This window comes from Podarcis liolepis (assembly GCF_965112155.1).
Source record: "Podarcis liolepis genome assembly, chromosome: 9".
Taxonomy (NCBI): Eukaryota; Metazoa; Chordata; class Lepidosauria; order Squamata; family Lacertidae; genus Podarcis; species Podarcis liolepis.
Window position 1 is genome coordinate 24,022,846 of NC_139564.1, and position 24,998 is coordinate 24,047,843.

General features: G+C 40.8%; 1 protein-coding gene and 1 long non-coding RNA gene across 10 annotated transcripts in view; one reads left to right on the plus strand and one right to left on the minus strand.

Moving 5' to 3' along the window:
- Window positions 1-454: 454 nt before the first annotated feature.
- Window positions 455-12,975, minus strand: LOC310686165. 3 transcript variants are annotated; one of them, XR_014515729.1, is made up of 4 exons: window positions 11,887-12,975; window positions 9,572-9,659; window positions 7,594-7,667; window positions 455-2,089 (listed from the first exon to the last, which is right to left on the minus strand). It is a non-coding gene; the product is annotated as an uncharacterized lncRNA (long non-coding RNA). The 3 variants fall into 3 exon arrangements; XR_014515730.1 differs by lacking the exon at window positions 11,887-12,975 and adding an exon at window positions 11,439-11,504; XR_014515731.1 differs by lacking the exon at window positions 11,887-12,975 and adding an exon at window positions 10,791-11,430.
- Window positions 11,585-24,998, plus strand: part of SGMS2 (sphingomyelin synthase 2) — a 30,747-nt gene continuing 17,333 nt past the window's right edge. The window contains exons 1-2 of one of the 7 annotated variants that reach the window (XM_083459305.1): window positions 11,585-11,682; window positions 11,772-11,872. The gene's annotated coding sequence lies outside the window, so the exon portion shown is untranslated. Of the gene's footprint in view, window positions 11,683-11,771; window positions 11,873-13,290; window positions 14,000-14,128; window positions 14,278-22,247; window positions 22,333-22,728; window positions 22,827-24,998 lie in introns of those variants that run through there. The other 6 variants (XM_083459306.1, XM_083459309.1, XM_083459304.1 and 3 more) reach the window with 6 other exon arrangements.

Here is a 24,998-nt window from a genome sequence, read left to right on the forward strand (position 1 = left end):
AAATGTTCAGTCTGCCATCTTGATTCAAAATGGCATCCAGCTATATCCAAGCAGAGATAAAAACTTGCTGTGATTTCAGGAACCACCTTGCAAAATGTTGTTAGATATCTTAAGACGTGTCCAAATGCACAAAAGAATAGACAGGCAAAGAAAAAAACCTGACCAAATTATATAGTAGCTTCACTTCCTTCATTTTGATTTGTTTGTGAGGAGGTTAGACAAGGTCACATCAAATATCCAGTGCATTTTCCTGCCACTTTCCTTACTTTAAAACATCCACACAAATTCATGAGGAGGAGCCGGAATCCAGCTTTCAGAAAATCTATGGCCGTTTTCATCACCAAAGAGGAATCTAAATTTGCCATATAAATAGCAGACTGTGGAGTACCAATCTGTAAGGAAAGATTCAAACTGAATATGCTAATTAAACGGTACATAATTATTTAACACCAATATATAGCAGTAATTACAGAGCATACACCACTCTCCATAAATATTATAAAAATGTCACACACCCTCCAGGAGATACAGTTTGATCAGAGACTTTCTATGTTAACCTTGGCTGGCATTATGTATATGCCACCCACAAGTTTGCTGCCCAGAAACTGCTCTGTAATTTTGTATCCAAGATTTGCTAGGTGGAAAAAAGAAAATAGAAAGATGAATTCTCAAAATCCTTTTAATTACGAACAGGGTAAATGTTTGATCTTTCCACCTTCATGCTTGCAACAAACCCAGCAAACCACCAGGCACATCTGATTTTTGTAAAAACATGCAACAGTTTTCTGTTTTAGGACAGAACCACACTCTTCTCCTTACACACTCCTAATTTATTCCTTAAATCACATAGATTACACTGCACCAAAAAGACTTTTTTCTTTTCTTTTGAAGGGTTGCAGTCTCTTGGGGCAATCTCTCATGGCCGACATGGCAACAGTCCTCCAAGCATATATTTTTAATTGTGCATTCATTCTGATTTGTGCTCAGGATGATATCAGGGCAGTTATATACTGTAGAATCCTGCATTGAATACCTGACATACTGCTTTGTTTCCAATCAATGTACATCCTGATACTTCCTGCAGAAATCCTGTAACTTTCTATACCATAATTGTGCTAAGGTTTTGTCCCGCTTTTGGTTCTGTATAGTGGAACAGCATCCCTGCAGAGAGCAAAAATGTAATAACACTGGGGCAGCACTGCAGAAGTGAAATGATGTGTTGGCGGTCCTGTATAAATCCATCACTAATGCGCTGATATTGCATCAATGAAATGTTGCAGAATACACCTGGGAGTGAGAAACTAGTCTATAAGGGCTCTCTACCATGCTTCTACCATCTCCTTTGATTTTGGCATGGGCAAATATTACATTTTGTGGTGTTGTGCTGGCATAGCTATTGGCACAGCTCAATCTTAAGTGTTTGCATACTAAAATCTGATTTGCAGCAGCAAATCTTGATGAGCATGCTGCTAGATAGGTTGGTAAATGAAACAGGAAATAAGGCTTAATAAATTGAATCAGTTCCACCCACCCTACAGCCTCCTTATTTCTTCTCAAAGAAAATCTTCAGAGTCCTTTTTATATCTTAGATTATTTCTTGATGATATTGAAACTCTTAAGGCTATGCCAGCATGAATAATCAAAAATAAGGCACTGTTATAGAGCACTGTGGGATGACTCAGCAGCAGTCCTATATTGCAAGGGCAGTTACTTGGAATTTGTCCCAGTTATAGATGCTAAAGCATTTCTATGTAATATCTAATTCCCATAATTTGCAATTTCCTTCCGAAGTCCTTTCAGGCACTACCTTGAATCAAATTAATATTCAGAACACAGACTGCAATTCAGCGGCACGCAGATTGCATGTTTCCAGAGAACCTCTGCATCATGCATTTGGTACTCTAAGCACAGTGATGTGAAGAAAATGTTTTACTGGAATTTCTTGTTCTTCTGCACCTGCTGATTTCATCCCATTTTCACCACCACTGTTATTTACTTCCCCTAGTGTAAATCTGTCCACAATTTCCACCTTTCTTTTCAGCGCGATTCAAATTAATAGCCAAAGTGGTACTGCCAAGAGTATGAACAGCTGTAGATGAGAGAGTTGGTAAGCATTTTATTTTTCTGACCGAATCTGCTCTGCTCTTCAAAATATTACATTGAAATACTGTAAATAACTTTTTAAAAACCCACAGGTGAAAGGTATACGTCTTGATTATTCCCCCTTCCCTCAAATTTCTCAAAATTCTTTCTGCCTATTATGTCTGTATCATCATTGTCATCATAAGGCCTGACAGAGGCATGGGGAATTCCAGACTAGGGACCTGAATGCAGCCCCCACCCCATCCTTTATTTCTGGTCCTTTAATCTCTCTCCAGGCCATACATGCACCACTTTGGTCCACACTTTTCTCAGGTGCTTTGGCCTGGCCGGAATGTGTCTTTGAACTATACTAAGGCCTCTTTACTTGATGTCATGTGCTGGCTGGACGCAGAGGAGTAGTGGGAGGCACTACCTGGTGAAACCCCAAGTAAAGAAGGCTCAGAGGGAGAAGAGAGAGCAGACTGGGGGGAGGAGGTGTTAGAAGCTAACGAGGTAACAGGGTTTAGTGAGATGGAAGAATCTGTGGTAGATAGCAGTCCAGAACTGGAGGCAGAAGGGGAGGCTAGAGAGGAAGGGGACTAAGAGACAGCTGTTGAGGAAGCCAGGCTGACTCCCCTCCTGCAGTGACCAGCTCCCTTCCCTGAATGTATATGTTGTGGTGGGAGGGGGAGAGGATGTTGAAAAGTTCTGGGTGGGCGTGCATTTCAACATTCAGTGTGGTTGTGACAGGATAAACAGAGACTTGTACATTCATTTCAAAATGGGATCTGGTATTACTTGAGTTAGTACAGGTTTGTTATAGCTGAGCCATTTCTTTGTTAGGGAGATTGGTTGATATTTTTCCAATGGGACATAATGGTTGGGAAATATTCTGAAGATCAAGAATTGGCTATCACAACTTTGAAAAAGTGATGCCTACCAACTGCCAGGGGAGCAGCTGACATAAAGGTGGGTGGATGCAGTTAGGAAACAAACCAGCTTGGAACAGAGACAAAGAAAGACAGAAGCAAAGAGAGACATCAACTGAAGACTAAGCACATCTTGGAAGTCATCTCTTGCTGAAGAGCTGGTGTAGGATAGCAGGTCTGCTGCTTATTGGGCTTGCTTCCACTTATGTTTGTATATTCACAAATAAATATACTAATATGAAATATTGTACAGATTCAGGCCGCAGCCTTTTTTATCAGGCTTTTAAAAGTTGTAATATTGGCTTGGAAAACTGACACCTTATTAATGTTATTTGGCATTTGAAGGGTTATAACTTAGTGGGAGGCAGTGGAAGACAGGAGGGCCTGGCGTGCACTGGTCCATGGGGTCACGAAGAGTCGGACACGACTAAACGACTAAACAACAGCAACAACTTAGTGGTAGAGCATCTGCTTAGCATGCAAAAGATCTCGGGTTCAATTCCCAGCATCTCCAGCTAGAACTGGGAGAGAACCCTGTCTGAAATCCTGGAGAGTTGCTGCCAGTCAGTGTAGATGGTACTGAGCTAGATGGGCCAATGGCCTGACTCAGTATAAGGCAGCATCCTATGCTCCTCGTAATTTGCTTTTAGGTATGTATGTTTTGTTTTTTGTATGCAACCTAGGCAATAGAAAGCTAACCTAGGTAGTATTGCCCCTGGAATTTCTTGCCACTGGTCAAGTGTGCAGAAAGTGTGCATCTATACATTCAGATCTGCACATTGCTTATGTGTGCATAATTACGGTATTTGATTTTAAAGTAAATTCTGGAGTTCTTTTAGAAATATTAAGCAGAACACAAGCAAACAACCATCACTTGGAAAACATCAGGAAACCAAGGCTTACAAATGTTGGGTTATGTGTGGAAAGAAAAGTGAACACTTTTAGCTGATGCTCACAAAGCAGGCCCACTGGGAACAAAACATAGTGTCTGGGAACAAAACATAGTGTCTGGACAAACACTGCCATAAAAAGTACTAATGGATTGGAAAGCACAGGGATTTCATTTTGGCAGGCTTTCAAGGTTTAGCTCAGCATCCCAGGCTTATGTGGAACTACCGGTTTCTTTTTGTAGCTGCTTTGACATGTGGTTACATTAAATAGACTCTGTAGCACTTTCCGTCCTTGGAATAGGTTCCAATTGAAGTACATTCTACGTTGCTTTTAGTAAACCAAGACCAGTATTGATGTCTTCTGCTGCCATTGTTGTCATGCAAAATAAATATGGAAGAAGGATGATGAGATGCATCCATCCTATCTAATTAGAATAGGAGGCAAAGGCACAGGCACCATTCTTAAAGACACTCTGACACCCAAAACTGATAGCACCAGCAACGGTACTGGCCTGCTACTTTGATCCAGCAGAGTTGCTGTCTGTCAAGAGACTGCCAATGTGCAGTCAGGGCATGATCATTACAGTGCAGGTCACATGAGTCACTTGAATGTCATCACCAAATCACAATTCGCCAGCTCATTCTTTTGCATTGGCTCAGCTAACAAATCTAAAGTACACAAAATTCTTGCAGCACTGTGTTTCCTGTAGAATGTAGACACATGCCATTTTTAGGTGTACAGCTAATGGCTTTTCAAATATTGTTTCAAGGCACAAAGTACGGATGTGACGAAAATCTGTTTGCAAACATATGTATCATAAAGACACACTAACTGGAAAGCTGTAGTTGGTTGCAGCCCTCTCTTGGCTATACATGCAGCAGCAAATATGTCTGGCAACATGAGAAATGGACTTCAGTTTCAATATTAATAATCCCAGTGAAAATTCTACCACACCTAGTTTTATGTGTTCCTGACTGATTTTCATCTGAGTCAAGCCCACACTTTTCCTGGACTGTCCCAAAACTCTTGCAACTATCCTGAGAGTTTCTCCTTAAAGTTCCAGAGATATCAGAACAACATTGCTGTCAAGATACAATAGGCACCCACTATCTGCACTTTTCAGAAACAATGGAAGACACTGTTGTTCTGATAAGCCTTCCTAGCTGGCTGAATACGTCTCTACCATAGGTGTCCATTTTGGATTGATTTTTAACTCCTCTCATTGTTTTTGTACTGTTTTGTAACTGGCTTTTAAATTGTTTTTATTATATGTTATAAATCAACTTGGAACATATGTGGAAGGTAAGATATTTCCATTTATTCAGGCTTTTGGCAGTTAAATTACAATCTGCTGTGGTGTTCATAATAATGTTTCAGGGTACGTTCCTCTTAAGGAAAGAATAAAGGCTTAAGAATTCTGGTTATTTATATTTATTTATTAACTACTTAGATTGCCAACCTAGTTTGGGTATTGCATTAGAGTTACTGGTTCCTGCCCCTCCTGCCCAAATTTATTATATAATGCAGGAAAATTGTGTGACTTGAAAGAAGATTTGGTTTCTGTGCTCAACCTGCTTACAATTTAAAATAGCAGCTTTGGCTTCTTGAATATATTTGTTTAGAAAACAAATCTTCTGGGGATTATCTGCCCTGCAATGCAATGCAGGTGGGCCAGCTGCAGAGCATTAAAAAGCGGAGCACAGATGGGAGGTCTGGCCTCAAAAGGAAGTGGGGAGGGGAGGTAATACCATTTGGGTGGGGATAATCCTGGGTTTAGAAGGTGAGACAGGGTAGGGTTGGTTGGGCAACACAGTGGAAGGTTAGCTAATTACTCAAGGTTTTGGCTGAATTCCTCGAAAATAGCTTACAGTCTTTTGCGTGTTAAGTGTAGTTTCAAAAGTATGGCGTTGAAATTACTGTCATTTTCTAACTTTAGATACTGGGTGTCCAAAAACAGTAAACAAAGTGTATTTTCACCACCACAACAGCATATCATAGGCGTATTTATTCCTAACCTCCCCTTTTTTATATTTCTTCTGGATGGAAAAGCAACACCGAATTATTACTTTCCCTGCAAGGGAAGCTTTGCAGTTAACCACTCCCATAAGTAGTCAAAAGTTTCAAAAGAAGAGCATTTGTGTGTGAAAAGAATACAGTACTGGATACCTTAAGTGTTTGCAGTAGTATTTGTTTAATTCATAAACATGGTGCTACTTTGCAAAGAAGTCTTCCCCTTCTACGCTATACAGACCTGCCCTTGAAACATACTTTGGGACCGGGTCAAATACATGTTGGCAATGTAAAGAAAAAGAAGGGATTTTTTATCATATGTGGTGGGAATGTAGAGAAGTTTTAAAAAGGGGGGGAAATGATATATAATGAATTGAAGAAAATGTTTAAAATGACATTTGTAAAAAAAACCAGAAGCATTTTTGTTAGAGATTGTAGGACGAAACCAGCCAAGGAAAACAAAGAATTTATTTATGTATGCAACAACAGCGGCAAGAGTCTTGATAGCACAAGGATGGAAGAATGAGGAAACCCTGACAAAAGAACAGTGGCAAGAGAAATTGATGAACTATACAGAACTGGCTAAACTGACATACAAACTACGAGATAAGGACAACTGTGACTTTAAAGAAGAATGGGAAATTTTCACAAAGTACTTAAAAAGACAACCAAATGAATTGGACTCCTTGGCAGGTTTTGAATAAACATACACAAATTTATCAATTGATAACATGGTAGACAGATAATGTGAGGATTTGTATAATTTTATAACATGCAGAGAATAATATGGGCTGAGAAATCAGAGAGAGGAGCTAAGGGAAGTCTCGGGGGGGGGGAGGGTTTGAGGGGTGCTGAAATAATCAATATGATATGTTTTGATATGTTGTTATGTTGAAATTGCTAATAAAAACATTGGGGGGGGGAGAAACATACTTTGGGAAACTGTAGATATAACTGTATAGAAAATTGCCTTAGACTAAGTTGTACGCTGACTGGCATTGGATCTTCAGGTTTTCAGATGGGAATCTTTCTGAGCCCCAGTTGGAAAGGTCAGGGGCTGAACTTTGGACCTTTTGGACCAGTGGCTTAGCGTGGGGGGTGCAGGGGGGACCGGCCGCACCGGGCGCAACATCTGGGGGTTAGGGTTAGGGGGCGCAAATCCACGGGTTAGGGGGCGCAAATTACTTGCCTTGCCCCGGGTGCTGACAACCCACGCTACGCCACTGTTTTGCACACAAAGTATGCACTCTACCCCTGAGCTGCAGACCTTCCGAAGTATACACTGAACATGCATACAAACTGTATGCACGCTTTTTCATAAGTTGTGCATCAGGAAGAGGGTCCAGTGCAATCTCCTACGCATGCTCAGTATCTCTTCCCAGTGGGATCATAGAAACTGCTTTATTCTGAGTAAGACATTCTGTTCATCTAGTTCAATATTGTCTACACTGACTGGCAGTGATTCTCTAGGATTTCAAACAGGGGTCTCTTCCCAGCCATACCTGAAGAAGTTGAGGAGTTATGCTGGGACCTTTTGCATGCAAAGCACTGAGTCACAGTCCTTCTTTTGGATGTGTGGCAGATGTCACAGCCCTAACATAGTTCCAACGATTAGTTAATCTATGCAAGTAAAGAGGTATAAAGGGGCTGAATAAGGATTATGAAGCTGTATTGACATTACCTGTGTTCATGTAATGGAGTCTTTAGTGGTTTCACTAAAAGATATGTTTCAGTCTGTTCATTTGTTTACGTATTCTGTGAAGGCATTCAGCAAACAATATAAGCTTTAAAACACCTACAGTTCCTCTTTACTTCAATTTTGAACACTGTGAATGTCCAGCACTCATAAAAAACCTATTCTAATAGGATTTGGTTTAAAACCAACACACCTCCCATTCAAAATAAAGAGCACATATAATCCTTTGCATTGTTGTGCTTCTCTCTCTAACATGCAAAATACAATATAAATCATGGTTTTGCATGAACAAATATATGCATGGCTTTATGGAATGAATATTATGGTCTCATTGCTTTGCTGCTGGTTGTGCTGCTGCTGCTGCTGCTGCTGCACTACCCATGACTAAACCTTGGTTTGGCTTAGTCAAAATAAAAAAATTCCTTCCAGTAGCACCTTAAAGACCAACTAAGTTAGTTCTTGGTATGAGCTTTCGTGTGCATGCACATGAAAGCTCATACCAAGAACTAACTTAGTTGGTCTTTAAGGTGCTACTGGAAGGAATTTTTTTATTTTGACTATGGCAGACCAACACGGCTACCTATCTGTAATTGGTTTGGCTTAGTGTTACATCCAAACATGTGGTTGTGGTTTGTCTCCACCAGACAAAATGCCAGAGGTAAGCAAAAAACAAGCTTTGGTTATGGCTCATGGTTTGTCTGGAACAAGACAAGCCACAAACCTGGGTTCAGACATAACACTAAGCCAAACCGTGGTTTAGTCACAGATAGTGCAGCAGCACCAAGGGAGGAGTGCTACATACACAGTCTTCAATCTGAAAACCCACACATAGTTTGGCTTAACGTGATGAGGAAACCAGATCAATGTATGACATCAGCAAAACAGTTTAGACAAAGAGACCTGAATTAGTTTACTATAGTAGATAAAATAGTCTAGATAAAGTAGTCATACTTGTTCTGATCAATGTATGCCGTAATGTTTGTAGAGCTGTGAATAGTATTCAATTAGTAGGAGTGAGATTGGGCAACAAACATCTAGCCAAGCAAGAATAGTGTTCATTCCAAAAACCTTTCTTCAATAGTGAACTCAACTTTTCCCATTCAGGAATTGCAGTTATGTAAACAGCTGCAGCACTGAATTTCCTGTCATGTTTCTCTTGCTGGCACAGGAGCCACATTAGCTAGGGAGTTGGCAACTATAGGTAATATGCATCTAGCCACTTTCTCCATCTTATACCTTCATATGTATGCCTGTATCCATGATTATAGACACCCAGCATTCTGAAATAAAAACTTTTTAAAATATTTGTTATCATTTTCAAATAATACACATACAATGCAATCTAGAGAGGAAGTCACACTTTCACAATCATTATGTGTTTCCATATTTTCTAAATAAGAAGTTGCAATTCTCAAAGTGCTTTAACAATCAGTCCCTCTTCCTAGGGAACTCTAGGAATTGCAGGTGAGTGAGGGGAATAGGGATGCCTCCAAAATTCTCAGCACCCTTACCAACTGTAGTTCCCAGGATTCTTTGGGGGAAGCCATGACTGCTAAATTGGCATAATGGTGCTTTAAATGTCTGGTGCAAATGTAGCTTCAGTATTTTGATGGAGTCAGTTGCAGCAGAAACTCTGCAGGAGTCTGGGCAATCTCAGGCAAAATTTATTGAACTGAGTTCTCTAATGTGCATATATTGTTGTGTTTCCCCTGGTGACAGCCACAAATTTAGCATATGTAGCATTTATTATTATGGAAGTGGAGATCTGTTAACTATCTGTATGACATGCAGATAATTATTAAAGGGAACCCAAAAATGTGGAAATTCTGCTGATGCTGATCTCATGATTCTGCATTTCCAGCCACCAGATAAAAGCAGAGGTGGAAGGAGCAAAATGGGTGTTCTGTGTGGTTTGTGGAGATTGTATTATTAGAATGCTGGGGTGAGGATTAGTTTCACATACTGAATTGCGCAGTTCCTGTATGGTCTTTGCTCTCTGACTCATTACCTTCCTTCAAAGTCGAGGGGTAATATCTCCTTACCTGACAAGCCTGTTATAAAGACAAAAGTCCATTAATGACGGAGGTGCTCAGGTGAGAGTTTGTTTTAAAATTTAACTATTTGGTGGAAAAAGTTGATGTAAAGCAGAGGTGGAACACAGAAGTCACATTGTACTGGTTAATAGACAAAGAAAAACTACTCAAATAAGTATACAGCAAGAGTGTAAAAATGGTCTAAACAAAGACTCCTGACAACAGTGCAGCCAGTCTAAGGGACACAATTTTTCATCTCTTTCCTTCCGAACTTTGGTGCGACTCCTGCATTCTAGCCACAATGCTTACTTAAAGAACTGCCTGGCATCTTTCTGGAAATCATCACAACTTTAATGCACGAGCTAGGCTGTGTCCATTTATAGTAATACCATCTCCAATAATACCACTGCTGATCTCATGAAAGAAATGCCGCAATGAAAAAGAAAATTGAGTTTGCTTCAGCTCAGATGAACAGAAAAGTTTGCCCTGGGAAGGATTTTTTTAAGAAAAGAAAAAGAAAATAGAAAAGAGGAGACTGGGATCAAATTTCCCCATCGAAAAGCAAATGCCCTACTGATAGGCTTTTGTTGAGAACAGAATTTTTCTTACATATTTAGAAATAAAAGCTCTTAATGTGTGGGGGGTTTTTTCTTATTCTACAGAATTTGTTTTATTTATTTAGTAAATTATGTACACTTCATCTGAGGATCACAGGGCAGTTTACAATATAAAACACAAAAATACATAATATAGTAACAAACAAAAAGAGTAATGCAACCCTTCCCAGTCATTGTACAGCATATCGCACTGAAATAATATGAAAAGGGTTGCATCTAATATTATAGTCATGCTCTATTTGGCCTGAAAATCCTGAAATCACAAAACAAGCGTTTCTGGGCTAACTGATCTGTTGTCAACTGTTGTTTGAAATATATAGTGGAATTTGCTGATCAACTGTATGTGATCAGTTAGTGAAATAATCTCAGTTTGGGAGGGAGAAATTAAAATTCTCATACTACAGTTATACCTTTCAATGCCTTATAAACCACTAAACGACAAAACAGGTTATATTATATGCAAGTTTTGTCATATGACCGTAAAAAGTTATACCTATAACTATAAAAAACAATTCATGGACCACTGACTTACAGAAACATCCCCATGCCTTTTGATGTACCAGTATGTGGAATATTGACTACATAATTTTGGCTCCACATAGGTGTTGGTAACTTTATAAATTTATTAGCAGGGCTTTTAGCACAGGCCTGCACTTGGGCTTTTCCTAAGGGGGAAGGTGAATTGTGCTTAAAAAGGCAATGTAGCATTAATTCACTGTGACCAAAGGCAACCCAAGAACTGTTTATCTGTTTTTACTGTTTATGAAGTAACTTGAATTTAAAGCTAAATATTGCTGTTGCTTAATATTGAGCCTTACGCAGGGCATAAAATGGCCAGAAGTGGCAAGCAACAATTTCATTAACATTCTGTACGAAGAACATAATAGCTTGGCTGTTTTGATCAACAGGAACCTGTTGTCCAAAAAAGCCCCAAACAAACAGGGTGACTTATGGTATTTATTTTGTTCTTATTTCCTACTCCGTCCCAGATTCTCAGGATGGCATCCTGATGATCTCATGTACCATCCAAACAACTTCATTGAGACAAAGATTGCAGGTGGCCATTCACTGAGTGATAGGAATTTGGAATTTGGGTATCCATACTGTACACTCCTATCCACTACATCTGGATAATGTACTCCAGATAAATGGGGCACACTTAATTCAAGCCTCTCTTCACTCTCCTCGCAGCCCTTTCCCTTTAACGCTGCTGTCGCCAGCATTGCTCATCTGCCACACAGGCAAAATGGCTGGCCTGGGAGAAGGGGCTGAGGTAAATCTGTCACCGTTGCTAAGCAACCGCAAGCCACACTTCCTAGGCACTGCCAAGCTGGCTGCTCAATGCTAGGCCTACCAAGCCACGCGGAAAATGGGGCAGCCATTCTTGTCTCAAGGACTACCACCACTTGTAGGAGTTTTCTGAGGTAAAATTTCCCCTTGACCACAGGTATTTATATAATATCCTGAGCTCAAAGCTTTCAAACCTAAGCATGATGTTCTTATTTCCTTCCAGGTTTAGGCCCTTGGTGCAGAAGACATACTTCTGGTGGGACCACCGGTTGTTAGTAAACATCAGCCGTGCAGAATTGAAATTCCGTGCGCAGCTTCCTCGAGGTGAACATTTTTACCTGTGAAATATTGCCAAATGTATTTCCATTCACAGATAATACAGATGGTCCTTGTTACGCTTCTCACTTCCGCTGCCCAATCACATTTGTACAGTTGCAATCACACACACCCTTTCTGTGTAAAGTCGCCACCGTTGTTTCACTAGCCTTGCTCCTCTGGCTTTAATAACATTTGGCAAAGATACTTAGCATGGTGCGGAGACAAAAGTGGTGGAAATAGCTTTATGAATTGCTACTGGTCTGCATATCGGGCTACTGACAAGGCCCAGAACTAGTTCTGATTCATTTCATTTGGCCTTTTATTTTTCAAAATGACTTTCTTATGTAAATATCTTTTCTCCTGCTCTATAATCGTGTTGAAAATGTCTTACTAGGACTCTTAATAGATGTGCAATCCGATATTAGGCCTGCTTACTTGGAATTAACCTCCATTGCTCAATGGGGCTTACTCCCAGGTAACAACACAGTCCTATCTATGCCTACTCTGAAGGAAAACTTAGGCCTCATCTGCATTATACACTGAAAGCAGTTTCATGCTGCTTTAGAAAAGTCACAGCTCCTCTTCCCTCCAAAGTATCCTGGGAACTGTAGTTTGGTAAAGGTGCTGAAAGTTGTTAGGAGGCGCCTATTCCCCTCCCAGAACTACAACTCTTAAGAGTGGTTGTCAACCTTTCCCTTTTCTTGCGAGGAATCCTATTCGGAATAAGGGAATTTCCCTTTAAAAAAGGGAAATGGTGACAGCTTGTCAGCTCCTCTTCCTAAGGAACTCTGGGAATTGTAGTTTTGCGAGGGGAATGTGTGTCTCCCAACAACTCTTGCCACCGTTAACCAACTACAGCTCCCAGGATTGGGGGTGGAAAGGAAGCCATGGCTGCTCTAAATGCGTAGTGCGGATGGCGCCCTATTGAAGTCAGTGGGATTTACTCCCAGGCAAGTTGAATTAGAATGGCAACCTGAGCATGCCTAGGGATTCTAGCCTTGGTTTATTTCCAATTAAGTACTGTAACTTCAAGCATCACTGCTGTAACTTGTACTTTGCTCTCTGGATACATGATGGTCTGGGAAACCTGAACTAATTTAGTGCAGGTTGGTCAGTGCTCTCTTACTTGAAGGCTAGGTGGGCTTTTTAAGTCACTGACTTTAACCCTTCAGCTAAATTGCTGGCAGTCAGCCAAGCACATTTCTCGGCAGGGCTGCCAACTTGAATAAAATATTGGAGGGGCAGGTAAGCCCCACCCTGCATAATTGTTCACATAACGCTACGTGCACATACTATTTGAATGTCAATGCCCATCAACTTGGAGGTCCCTTGGAGGCAAATATTTTTTTGTGGGGGGGGGGGCAGCGAAGGAACCTCGGTCCCTAGGAGTTGGCTCTTATGTTTGCAGTGGGTGGGGAAAGTTTGAAGGACGACAGCTGATATGAAAAGTGCGCCACGGAGGCATAAGAAACCATGAAAGAGGATCCTTGAAACGCTGAAAAGAGCAGCAGCAGTTAGAACGATCGGATTCTGCCCATGTTTGATCCTAAAGGGAGTTCCTTCTTTTGAAGAACGGTTTAAGGTAGCCGGAAGATCAGGAGCAGGATTATCCAGACAGGAGCTGGCTCGTTTCCTTGCAGAATCCGCTCCCCAACTCTCTCCACTCTCTTAATTGCAACGCGAGTTCAGTGCATGCACCAACCCGTGCCTTGATCCCTGTAGCAGATCCCTCCTATCCCCACCTTTAGCGACAGACTGTGGAGCAGGGCTTCCCACCCCGGTCGATTAATTTTTTTCCTCCCCTCATTTTATTTTTATTTCCCTTCCTGGGTCTCAACCGGTTTTTCTAGCCCAGCCTTCTTCGCATAGGAGCAGGGCTAGGCTGACTCACTGTTTGGAAATGGAGTGGGCGTGTGTGTGAATGTAAGAGAATGAATGATGTCAGGCGAGGCTGTGGCAGGGAGGCAGGGAGAGGGAGGGGACGAGCGGAGAGCATGAAACTGGCTGTAAACACAGCGGCGCCTCCAGAAGCAGCCACGGCCCCGCCAGTCCAGCCTGCCTCGAGGCTCCGTCTCCCAGGAGCCGCCCTCGCGCAGAGGAAACCTCTCCAGCTGTTGCACTGCCGAGGTAACGGTGCGTATGGCATTCGCGTAAAGAGGCTGGGATTAAATAAAGAAGAAGAAGGCGGGGGGGGGGGGGGGGAGAGCTGCCTGCAAGGGAAAAGGAAACTTTCTTCTAGCTGTTTCTTCTTGCGGCTCCTAGCCCAGTGGTGGGAGTGCCTGCCTCTAGTTCTGGCCAGAAGGAACTGCAAATGCCAAGGAGCTTGGTTGGAGGCTATGCAGGAGACTTTCCTGCTGAGTGCTGGAACGCAGAACTAGTTCGGAGGCTGTTCCCCTCTCCAAATTAAGTAGGTAAGTACAAGAGCTGGTGCGTCAGCCAAGGGGTTACTTGTGTATATTGGAAGGAACGAAAACTCCATGGCGCTCCCCCCCCCCCAGAAAAATCTAATGGGGGGATGGGGGAGGTTTGTGGTGCCAAATATGTGAATGAAACTAACCCAGTACTGCTTTTTCTTAAAATGCTTTATATTGCTTCCGAAACTTCTTTATCTCCAACAAAACCTTTTTATTTTTCTATCTGCTTGACTCCAGTTTTTAATAGGGCAGTCCTTTGCATGTCAGTTCACCAGTAAATCCCACTGAGTTCAATTGGCCTTACTCCCAGGGTAGTGCAGGTTGCATCCAAAGCAGAAGGACGTTTCTGGGGACTTAAATAAAAGTTGACTGTATAAGATGGTTTGTTGTAAATATGAAACAAACTGACAAAACATTTCTGGCTCAATTTCATTGCCGTAAAATACATGTATTGTGAAAACTTCAAATGTAGGTAAACTTTTCTTTAGCGTGTCACAATTACATAGTAGTTTTGAACTTGGTAATGCCCTGCTGGTTTTGACTGAGCTTTATTAGAAATGTGTAGAAATGTTCTGTAATTCAATTTATCTTGAATAGTTTTTAGAGACTTTGGAATAATGTTTTTTTAAAATGGTAAGGTTGCTTGTACACATAACATTGTTATACTACGTAGTTTATTATCTAAAAGCAGAGGTTGGACCACTACTGTATGAAATGCAGTTTGGGCTGGATTCAGGCTCAATCTTGCATAGAATACAGGCAGAACAATTTGAATCCTTTTTATGTAAGGCTGGGGGTGTTTAATTGGATGGAGGTGTACCTCTCCCAGCTGCTGTTAGCCAGTTACCTGTGCATCACTGCTGGAGTGGAGCTTCCCCACTTCTGTCTGCTGAATGTGGTATTTCAGGGGCAGGGCTGAGCCAGCCTTGGATCTGTTGGATCCAGAGCTGGCCCTGCATCTGTGTGACAGCGTTGCGTGCAATTTGGATCTGATTGCTGTACCAGGTCCAGGCCAGTATTGTGGTCCATCTTCAACCTCAGCTACATGCATAGCAGGGCTGCAATGTACTTGTGAGCCCTCTGCTCTGTAAAATCCAACCGGGGTGGAAGGAGTTTACCTTGCTCCATAAGGTTGTTGTGTCCAAATGACGTTTCATTGAATTTAATGGGTTTATGCTAAGCATGATTGAGCCTGGCTCCCATTATTGTTTTAAAACAAAAAAATTCGGCTTGCAAACAAAACGAAGTGCTTTCCATATTCCCATTGTTTTGCTTAGTAAGATTGTGTTTGGTAAGTCTGTTTCATGGATGTAGAAAGTCTTGTTAATAAAAGACAATTGTCGTCCCCCCCCCCACAAAAAGTGGTCTCATAGTCTTTCTGTCAGCTGTGTAGTGGGTACTGTAAGCACAAATGTTTGCAAATAACTGCTTTAAAAAAGTACTTGTATTCTTGAGTATTTCGCTTGAGGGATATGGTATAGAGATAGCAGCAGGTTTTTAGATATAGGTTTTAAATCTAAAACTTATTTGGAAGTGAAGGGTATTGACAACAGTAGGCCTGTCTTTAAAGTAAACAAATTTAGCATTCAGGTGTATTACTTTTTAAGGTAGCTTCCATCTGGTTGCAACCCAAAGCCATTCAATCCTGAGTAATCTTATAGATAACTCTGTAATGTGTGGAGGATTACACATAGCTACTGAATGAGGAAGACTAGGCAGGAAAAGAAGACAATCTATAACTAGCAAATATGTGACCTGTTACTTTGATGAGTTTACAGTTGTCAGTCTGTTCCCAGAAGACTTCTTTCTTTCTTTCTGTCATTGAAAGTACACTCCTGCCTGCCACATTCTTCAATCAGGCTGAGAAATCAGTCTCTCTCTGATCATAAAAGTCTTTATGATCAGTTCACAAACTTCATTTAAATAAATTAAAATATCATAAAAATCCTAATTATACTTTGATTGCTTTGTTTTGTATTCCAGCCTATAATCCCTTGAGCACTTGATACTGAAAGATTTTTGCAACTCTTCAACATACATATTCTTAATCAACACGTCTCATCGTTATACATCATTTGGGGTTTAAACTTTTAATGGCCACATATTGAAATCTCTCATTTCCTTCAGATTATATGTATATCATGTGAAACTGTTGCATGTAGTAATTTGCATCCAAAGAACCATGAGCAAAAGTCAATTAACTACTAGCAGTTCTCCACGAATGCTTGTCCAAGCATTCATTTAGTGCTACAATAGGTACCGGTAGATTCCTCTCAAGCTTCAGCAAGTAACAGAACATCTTTGAGTTTATAATAATGTGAGCAGAAGAAACTTTCTGCATCCAACTCAATGTTTTCTGAATTCTTAACTATATAGTAGAAAATTGGAAACTGCATGTTTGTTTTCCATTCACATAATTAATTATATTAATATTTGAACAAAATTAAGAAAGCAGATATCTAACAAGCATTTCTTTTCAACGTATTTAATCCTATTAAAACACAAGTATGTCTACAGTTAAAGAAATAGGAAAGCATGATAGTTTGCATACTTCATTATAAAGGGTAAAGGGACCCCTGACCATTAGGTCCAGTAGTGGCCGACTCTGGGGTTGCGGCGCTCATCTCGCTTTATTGGCCAAGGGAGCCAGTGTACAGCTCATGTGGCCAGCATGACTAAGCCGCTTCTGGCGAACCAGAGCAGCGCACGGAAACGCCGTTTACCTTCCCGCCGGAGCGGTACCTATTTATCTACTTGCACTTTGACGTGCTTTCAAACTGCTAGGTTGGCAGGAGCAGGGACTGAGCAACCGGAGCTCACCCCGTCGCAGGGATTCGAACTGTCGACCTTCTGATCGGCAAGCCCTAGGCTCTGTGGTTTAACCCACAGCGCCACTTGCATCCCATACTTCATTATAGATGGGATATAATTTGCACTCTAAGCCATTTTTTAACTGCAGTTATTTCCTTAGGGAGGTATCTTGAAGCATAAAACAGTTGAGAATTTTGGTTTACATTTTTAGTAACTGTTACGTTTATATTAAAGTTTGTGACTGCAATGGTTGCTAGCTTTAGGGTCTCTTTTTCTTAAGACCCCAGTTCCATCTACAGTCAAGGTTGTTTTATGGAACAGCGTGCATCTTCTAGTTTAAGAATTGCCATGTAGGTGTTTGCCTCTCATTCCCTTCTCCTTACAATACTCTCCTTGATTTTGATTCAGTTTCTGTATTGGGCAAAAAAAGAGCACAGCTACATCCATTTTCACATTGCAAAACAAGGATCAGCTTGTGTATATGAAATTGTAACATGAGAAGCAGCCCTTAATGGCTGTAACCACTGAGAATAATCATATTTACAAAAATGGGAGTACTTTGGAGTAAGTGGTTTGAAGACTGCAGCCAAGTAGACACTTTAATGTTCTAGGGCTGCCATCACCAACTGCTCAAAAAGAATGTGAGCAGAAAACTACCTTTGCCAACTTGTGCATTCCTCTATTGGTGTCCTCTGCATGTTTGCAGTCTATGTTACAAAGGGATGTATATTAATGGACTTTGCTTGTCTATAGGATTGAATGTGGACTTTCCCTTTTCTATGATTTACTCTAGCTTATGAATTATATTTTTATAGGCTATTATTTTTTATTTAATTTGTTTTATTTGCAAAATATTTATGGTAAGTATTAGCTTGTCTAATTTGCATTTAGGTAAGATAGTCTTTACACAATATTTTTAGCACTATATAAATGCGGGTACCATAACACTTCATTTTAATATGGATACAGAACAGCTATATGCCAAGCAGATGCTGGAAGAATGGCTCTTAACAGAGACATTGCTGTCTTTGCAGATCTCAGCCTGTTAGGAGGCTTATTGTACCATGGACACTACTGTCCCAGATTATTCCAAAGGGCATTAAGAATCACAGACAGTACTGTCCCAGCAGATGCTGTGAGATTTATTTAGGAACTAAAACAGGCATTGATGGGAAAGTTTCTGCAAGACAGATGAACTACTGTTTCCTCAGATGTGCATCTGCTCAGAGAACTGTTTAACTATACTGGCCATGAGCTGAAACTTGGGCAAAGTCAGTGCCATTGACCTTGGTGGGATTTGCTTTTGAGTAAATATGCATAGGATTGGGCTGGTAATAATAAAATAATAACAATTTATTATTATTTATTTATTTATTTATTTATTTATTTATTTATTCCACCCATCTGACTGGGTTGCCTTAACTACTGTGGGCGGCTTCCAACAACTTAAAACACAGTAAGACATCAAACATTAAAAACTTCCCTATACAGTGGTACCTCTGATTACGAACTTAATTCGTTCCGAAGGACCGTTCTTAACCTGAAACCTCAGGTACCACTTTAGCTAATGGGGCCTCCCACTGCCACTGCACTGCCAGCACGCGATTTCTGTTCTCATCCTGAGGTAACGTTCTTAACCCAAGATACTACTTCCGGGTTAGCGGAGTCTGTAATTCGAAGTGTTTGTATCCCAAGATACCACTGTAAAGGGCTGCCTTCAGATTTCTTCTAAAAGTCAGATAGTTGTTTATTTCCTTGACGTCTGATGGGACGGCATTCCACGGGGAGAGTGTGACTACCGAGAAGGCAGCAGTCCTATACAGTGGTACCTTGGTTTAAGAACAGCTTAGTTTATGAACAACTTGGATTAAGATCACTGCAAACCCAGAAGTAGGTGTTTCGGTTTGTGAACTTTGCCTTGGAAGCAGAACATGTTCCACTTCCTGTTGAGTGTAAATTGAGTCCCCCACAGCTATGGGAAAGCACACCTTGGTTTAAGAACGCTTTGGTTTAAGAATGGACTTCTGGAATGGATTAAGTTCGTAAACCAAGGTACCACATTTGGGAGTAAGGCCCATTCAACCTTCTGGGACTTATTCCCATATACAGGATTGAGCTACACTGCAGTTCAACTTATTTGTAAGTACATTCCAATTGAAATCAGTTGGATTTAGAGAGCCAGTGTGGTGTAGTGGTTAAGAGCGGTAGTCACGTAATCTGGGAAACCGGGTTCGTGTCTCCGCTCCTCCACATGCAGCTGCTGGGTGACCTTGGGCCACTTCTGTGAAGTCTCTCAGCCCCACTCACCTCACAGAGTGTTTGTTGTGGGGGAGGAAGGGAAAGGAGAATGTTAGCCGCTTTGAGACTCCTGAAGGGGAGTGAAAGGCGGGATATCAAATCCAAACTCTTCTTCTTCTTCTTCTTCTTCTTTACCGGTACATCTGACCTATGTAAAATATTCGGCTTTTGAAAATGTAAGTTGTACCGTCTCACTATTTTTTGCACATTTCCCAGTTTAAGTAGAGAAAAATAAAATAAAACATGGACTGTAAGATAGTAAAAATACACGTTTCTTGGTTAATGTGTATACCATGGTTATCCTGTTCAGAAAAACTGGGAGAGAAAAACCAAACAGATAATTGGCTGAACATGTGCCAACACTCTGGTTTTCTTTCTTCCTGTCATAGCACAAAGGGTGGGAACAGTTGAATAGCTGCTCATTCGTGGTAAATTGTGGTTAATAGCTTATCTTTGCATGCAAGAGTGGTTAATGACTGCATAGATATGTGGCATCATACTGCATAACCGATGCTGCCTGAATGAAGGCAATAACATGTTGGAGAGAAGTGCATGGTAGCAGTTATTGCTATAGAATTTTTGTTTTCAAGTTTAGTTGTTCTGTATATAGTCATTTTTTAATTTAAAAAACTTAATTTAGGTGAACCACCCATACTTTATTAGTTGTCCAAGATTACAAGGCCTATTATAGCACACTTTTGGGCTTTTTATTTCAAGTTTTTAATGGTAGGTAACTTTTTGGAATGCACATTGCTGTGGCTAGTATATATTATATGTCAATAGGTACTAGATGGAAGATAAAAGTGATTTGGTGCCAGTGCAAAGGACTCTCAGTCTTTCTCTTTAAACAAAACCAGGGGAATGCCAGTTTTTCTCAGTCACTGAAATCATAGTAAAATTATATAGAAATACTGTATGTTAGACATATACAGAACAGAGGTGAAGGGACTGTATCAGAAGACTAGTAAGAAAGGTCACAGTGTGGATTAGCTAATAAACTTTAGTTCAGATAAAGTATATAGTATAGATCAGGGGTCAGCAATGTTTTCTGAGACCAGTCCGGTCCACTCCCTGGCAGACCTCTTGGTGGGCCAGAGCGTGCGCACCCGCTTGTGCTCTCAAGTTATTTCCGGTATTCTTCTGGGTTGGAAGAGTGCCAGAAATAGGGTGTGCACAGCTGAGTGGGAGGAGGCAGGCAGACTCCTCGGAGGCCCCAAGGAGCATGCTGCCGCGGCTAGCCCCGTCCTTGGGCGCAGATGCCCCAGGTGCCTGATCAGCTTGCTCTGCCACTGTCTCACACAGGTACAATCCTATGCTCACAGAGATTTGTACAATACACTAAATCTGCTGCTGTTTAGGCCTGGTTCCACTTCATGGCTGCTTTGAAAATAAGAATTGTAAAAGGAAAAGTTACGTGCATATGTTGTGAACCACCCTGTAATCTTCAGATGAAGGGAGGTATACAGATTTAATAAATAGTAATAAAGTGATAATTGTACTGTCCATGGCTGTTCATCCAAGCATGGAGATCCATGCACGTCACAATATCTTTGAGCAAATCGTAGATGAATGTGGACGACACATCTGCTGAGGACTTGCATACATGTTAAACAATTATTGTGTCCTAATCTTAAATATGATAGACAGAAAAGCCTTCACCGATGTTATAAGTTTGTGGCTAGGCAATACTATCCTAAAATATCTGGATTCAGTAAAGGGTTAGAATTTAAGGCACCCCCATATTCCAAAGTCTAGTGGGGGCTGGAGTTTAAACCAGTTTTTCTGTGTCCAGGAAACAGCCTGGCAAGAGAACCATCAAGAAATAATAACTGGAATGGTTGGGCCTTTTAGGAAGGCCATTAACAGAGACTCTCTGGGTCAGAGAGAAACTGGGAAAGCTTCTCCATGAGATGAGAAAGTTAACAACAACAAAAAAGGCCATAGTTTTAGGAGGGAAGGGCAAAATTGCAGTGGGAGATGAGGTTAGCGAATTGGGGAAAGTCCCTTTTACAATCTGGAGGGGGGTGTGCAGAGCATGAAATGGGCAGTCTGTTTTATGCTGCAGAGAAGATCAGACATGATGTTTGGGGTCTCTTGGAATCCAATGCTGCAGCAATAGGAGGAACAAGACCCTCTTGGGGTGTGAATTCTCTGCCCTCTCTCCATCTAGGCCCAGGTTGTATACATGTGTAAATAAATCATATATCATAAAGACATCACAGTCTCCACTGTGTCTCTTTGTTCCAAAAGGAAACACAGAGCCTGGTAAGCGTGCCTGGTACTTCTAGAATCTCACACTTCTCAGAGATTGGGTTGCCTTGTAGCGATATGAAGTGGGGGGGATGTGGAAGAAATCACAGGAGGGAAATGGGTATTATTGAATTATTATCCAAAATAAAAAAATTGGCAAGATGTTGTTGGACAGACAAAACATTTCCCCCCAAGGAACAATAATTTGGATTAGTGAAATCCATTTTTTCAAGATAGCTATATTTTTAGATCAGTATTCTTAACTTGTAGTCCTGTAGATTACCCCTATTTGTTTTGTTGTAGTGCATCCTGAGGTTGTTTCATGAGGCCAACAGTCTTATTCTTAGATGCTCTTTATTATGTCAGCTGTGGATCATAACAAATAGGCTTAATCAGTATTGGACTGTTGTTTGTTATGTGAGCTTCCCTAGGTTTAGAAGTAAGTCTTATTGACTGAGGAAATAATGTTTCTATTTCTTGTCATTAAATCTAAGTTTGCTTAGTCTCTATGGATGTTGTCAGTAATTGTGGTTCATCCTCCTTTAGCCTGTTGGATCAGGCCAAATGCCTGTCTCATTCAGCAGTCTTCTCTCACATTGGTCAAACAGATGCCCTTGGGCAGATGCCCAGAAGCAGAACCAGAGCTCAACAGCACTCTCCTCACCTTCAACTCCCAACAACAGCCACACAGAGGTATAGTGCCTCAAATAGTGAAGGTAGAACCTCAGGCTTCATCACACACATTAATATGCTGTGCTACGAGTATCACTGTAGTGTAGTGGTTAGAGTGTTGGACTAGGACCTGAGAGACCAGGTGACCTAGGGGAAATGTATCTCAGCCTACCATTACAGGATTGTTGTGAGGATAAGTTGAACATACGGAGAACCATGTATGCCCTTTTGTGTACTTTTTAGAGGAAAGCTGGGATACAAATATAAATAAACAAACTATTGTTTGTTGTGAATGAGCTTCAGACTCATACCCCACCCCTTTTTGTGTGGCATTGGAGATGAGTTTCGAAACTTCTGCTTCTGTTTTTCTTTAGATATAGCTTGTTGTGTCATATGGTTAATATTAACTTCTTTCAGAGAAATGACAGTTAACATTAACCACAGTTAGCCAGTTGACAAGAAGCTGGGTAAGCAGAAACCTCCAAACTCCTCACAACTGCACTAGAGCAAAGAGGGTAAGTAGATTGTGAGCCTGAGGTTCACCTGGGCTTATTTGTGTCAAACTAAAAATATAGTTTAGTGTGATGCTTGAACACAGCCAATAAAATAAAATGTTTTGAGCATTTTTAGTAAAGTGAGAATTGAGTGGTGGAGCAATGTTGTGGTGTAAGGAGAGTCTGGTTGTTAAGTGATTGTGTATGTGGAGGTTGTGTATTTAGATTTGGGTAGTGTGAATCTGTATGTAAGCGATTTTGTTGATCGTATTATATTTTTAAAGTTCATGAGATTGTTTAGATGCTATATACTTGTGCTGCATTTTTATGTATCTTCTGTCATCAGAGCCAGCCCACCCATGAGGCAGGGCGAAGCAGCTGCCTCAGGTGGCAGAAAGCATAAGTGGCAACATCACCACTGGAATGTGCCTCTTGGTGAGAGGAACGCTTTCTGGCATGCAGCATTCTTATCTTCCCCAGCCTTGGGGCAGAGCAGACAAGCGGCAAGACCTTGACCTTGCAGAACTCCCTCCTCTGTTCTGTTTTGTTGCGGACGGAGGGTGTTCTAGCATTGGGGCAAACAGGCTTACACACAGCAGTTAATTACACATGCTCATCTAGCTAGGGATGTAGATGGCATCCTGCTTCCATATGCATAGTGCCTTTAATTAAGCTGGGGGAAATGCATTGTTTCTGTATTATGGTGGTAATACCATATTATAAATGTTATAGTGGTTCAAAGTTCCTCATCCACAGTTCCTTTTCTCTTTTATCTCTATTTAAACACGTCCATAATTATGCAGCATTATTTGAGATTGTTTTCTGCTTTAGTACTCTGATTGTATGCATGCCTGTATGAAAGCCAGGCATGGCATCTAGAATCATTTGGACATGTGTGAATCCACAATTTTAGCCTGTGCTTTGTTTTTGAAAGACTGATATATATATATATATATATATATATATATATATATATATATATATATATATATATATATATGTATGTATGTATATGTATATGTATATAGATATATATATCCCTGCTATCTTAGATATAGCTGTCAAGGAGCAATAGGGCTAAAAATCCAGCAAAACTGACAAGAGTTGTGGCCCAGGACATTCCTCTTTCTCATCATGAAATGCTTTTCTAATATACTGACTGCTCTTTTGATGTTCCTTTCTATGATAATGAAAGGATTACAATTTTACTTTTTTAAAAAAAAATGTAGTTGCTAATAATTCCAGAAAGCAGCTAGATCACAGTTGTCTATTTTTCTGTCAGGCAAGTGATAGTGATTCTCGATTATAGAGATAAATGGGTTAGGATTGTCTAATGTTGCTTCTGAATAACCGGGACCTCACTGATGTATGTTGCAATCATTTTACTGGTGAATAATAGTGTTAATGTGCCAGTTACTATGGTAAAAGGTAAAGGACCCCTGGATGATTAAGTCCAGTCAAAGGCAACTATGACAACATAATATAACATATTTCAGTGAGAGTTTTTAGCTGTGTCAATAGAAACCTCTTTAACTTAGACTTTTTGGGGTAAAGCCAGGCTGTCAAATGAGTATCATGCACACCTTTATTTGTGCTGGTATTTACAGTGGTCTAGCTAGGGCGGTTGGGACCATTTTGGTGTTATACAAAGGTTAAAAAGCCACCCATCCCAACTTCAGTGGGCCAACAGCAGAAAATAAGAGGCTGGCTATAATAAATGATATATGAAGTCCTGATACCGTACTGTTTGCTGTGCACCAATTGCGGAAATCTTTGATCACTAGTGTTGTATGGCTGATGCTTCAAGGAAGGGTTTTTCGTAACATTCTTCACATAAATGGGAACTAGTAGGTGAAGTGCCATAGCTCTGCGATAGAGCACATACTTGGAAGGCATAAAATCTTCATTCAATCCCTGGTACCTCCAGTTAGAACGATCATGGGTAGCAGGAGGTGGGCACTGCTGTCTGAGACCATAGAGAACTGGTGTCAGTCAAAGTTGACACTGGTTGCATTTAGGTATCATGCTGAACCATAGTTTATCTTGATGAGAATGACCCTAGATCAGGGGTCTGCAACCTTTAAGACAAAAAGAGCCACTTGGACCCGTTTCCGAAGAAAAAACAACTGGGAGCCGCAAAACCATTGCGACATTTAAAACATATCTCCGGAGCCATAATCTGACAGCGGGCGG